Source organism: Orycteropus afer, unplaced genomic scaffold, assembly GCF_000298275.1.
Source record: "Orycteropus afer afer isolate SDZICR_OR568_19922 unplaced genomic scaffold, OryAfe1.0 scaffold00586, whole genome shotgun sequence".
NCBI lineage: Eukaryota > Metazoa > Chordata > Mammalia > Tubulidentata > Orycteropodidae > Orycteropus > Orycteropus afer.
In genome coordinates, this window is record NW_006922173.1 from 118,281 (window position 1) to 121,237 (window position 2,957).

The window sequence follows — 2,957 nt, forward strand, 5'->3', positions numbered from 1 at the left end:
AGAATTAATAAATCTGTCTTGGAAGAAGTACAGAAAAAATGCTTAAGTGAAGATAGTGAGACTTCATCTCATATACTTAGGACATGTAATGAGGAAGGACAAGTCCTTGGTGAAGGGCATCATTCTTAGTAGAGAGTCATCAAAAAAAAAAAAAAAGAAGACCCTCAATGAGATGATTTGGCACAGTAGCTGAAACAATAGGCTCAAACATAGCAATGATTGGATGGCACAAGACTAGGCAACATTTCATTCTGTTGTACATAGGCTTGCTATGAGTTGGAACCAACACAATATGCATTTCCAACAATAAGGTAGACTTGTAGAGCACTTTAAATTCTTACTACAGCCCCAAACCTCCTTATCTCTCACACACATACACACCATGTTTTGACTTGTCATTATTTCTGAGTATAGCACTAGCAACAAATCACTATTAACAGCATATATGGAGTAATCCAGAGTTTAGATTTTAGGCTTTTACCACTCACAAGAGGTCTTGAAAGGAAGTTTTGGCAGGACTTGAACTCAGTGAAGATCCCTCGTAGATTGAATTTGAGATCAGTGGGAGCAGGCAGAGTCTTACCAGGCTCTCAGTTTTCAGAGAGAGAAAGAGACTAGAAAAAGACACTTTTGATTCTACCTTCCCTCATTGAGGGAGTATAAATTCAGGGTTTCTTTGCTATTCATAAACATGCAAAACAAAAATCCTCACAACTGGACCAAGGAGCAGCATCACAATAAATGGAAAGAAGATTGAGGTTGTCAAAGAATTCACGTTGCTTGGTTCTACAATTGATGCCAACGGAAGCAGCAGTCAGGACATTAGACGACGTGTAGCATTGGGAAAGTCAACTGTGAAGGAACTGTTTCAAGTGCTGAGGAGCAAGGATATCTCCTTGAGGACTAAGGTGCGCCTGACACAAGCCATGATATTTCCAATTGCCTCGTATGCATGTGAGAGCTGGACAATGAATAAGGAAGACCAAAGAAGAGTTGATGCTTTTGAGTTGTGGTGCTGGCGAAGAATTCTGAAAGTACCATGGACTGCTAAAAGAACTAACAGATCTGTCCTGGAGGAAGTGCAGCCAGAATACTCCTTGGAAGCAAGAATGGCCAGACTTCATCTCACCTATTTTGGTCATGTTGTAAGAAGGGACCATTCCCTGAAGAAGGATGTCATGCTTGGTAGGGTGGAGGGTCAACGAAAGAGGGGGAGGCCTTCAACGAGATGGATTGACACGGTGGCTGCAATGATGGGCTCAAATACAGCAGGGATTGTGGGGCTGGCGCGGGATTGGGCAGTGTTTCGTTCTGCTGTGCATGGGGTCGCTATGAGTCGGAAATGACTAGATGGCACTTAACAACAACAACAACAAATTCAGGGTTTATATGTAAAATTCTTCCCTTGACTTCACACAATCAGTGCCAGTGTGACTTCAATGAATAGCATGTTAAGATTTTTCTCTAGAGTTACAGATTAAGGAAGTTTTTTAGATTTACGTCTCAAGACTAGTTTAAACGAATAACTATGTTATGTCTTCTTTATCACGATATGCTAGGTCAAAAAAACTAGTAAACAATTTAGAGTATGTGTATCATATTCTTTATAAGTCTAAGTTCAGAAGTTTTTTGAATAACATCCTAATGACTTAGAGGTTTCTACTACTTTTACCCCTTCTCATATTGCTCTCTTTGGCTTCACTCAGTGCCTGGGCTCTTCCAGAATGGAACTGTACTATAAAACAGCCTAGAAAGTCTAGCCCTTCTCACCTGGAAAAGACCAAACTACAAAAGACCTAGCTTTTGGTGCCATTGACATTCTTGGATGACTCTACCATGGTACCTGCAGAGGGAATTGTGACTTGTATTACCTCCAAGGTAGAACTCAAGTTCTCACTTAAACTTTCCACCTGGGCCCTTCAACCATAAAATTATTTATTGGATTTCTTTGATGCTGTAGGAAAGTTACAATGTTTGGTACAGGAAAATGCCTTGGCTTTCTAGTTGAATATATTCAAGGAAATCAGTTTTTTTGTTGTTGTTCTTGTGTTTTTGCATTTCATGAGCTAAATTATCCATCAGGGCAGATAAAATATTTCGTCTTTTAATATATGGATATTCTCTATAAGAGGTTATTTTTGCTTGTGTTTTAACAGAGTCTTCCAGAGTAGGTTTTAAAACACCAACCTTCTCACCATATCCTTGACACATAAAATTACCTGCAAAGTTAGAGACACTGTTCCATTTCTAATCATGTACAAAATCATTAGCAGTTGACACCCTGTGCCCACAAGTTCTTTCCTAGTGGTGTTTAAATATGCTGTAATCTATGTGAAGAAGCTCTGGTAGTGTAGTACCTAGGGCACTTGACTGCTAACCAGAAGGCTGGCGGTTCAAACCCACCAGCCACTCCTCAGAAAGAAGGTTGGCCAATCTATTTCCCTAGTGATACTACCTCGTAATCCCAAGGAGGGGTCTTTATGAGTCAGGTCTAACTTGACAACACATAACAACAACAATAACACATGATTCATAGTTAATATTACTTACTTTACTCACTGCTGTCAAGTCAGATCTGACTCATAGCAACCCTTCCTTGGATTTTGAAGGTGGTATCGTTACGGAAGTAGATTGCCCAATTTTCCTTCTGAGGAGTGGCTGGTGGATTTGAACCACCAGCCTTCTGGTTAGCAGTCAAATGTCTTAGGTCCTAGGCCTCCAGAGCTCCTCCTCCTTAATATTAGACAGCCTTAAAGAAAAGTATAAATATATCCAAGTTTGTAAGATGTGTGATTCTACTTAATGTATTTTGAAAGCAAAGTAGTGATTTCTAATTCATGGGATTTGAGACATTGTGTTGTTGCTGTTGTGAGGAGTTGTTGAGTAGGTTCCAACTCATAACAACCTGTGCACAACAGAAGGGAACACTTCTCAGCCCTGTGCCATCCTTACAATAC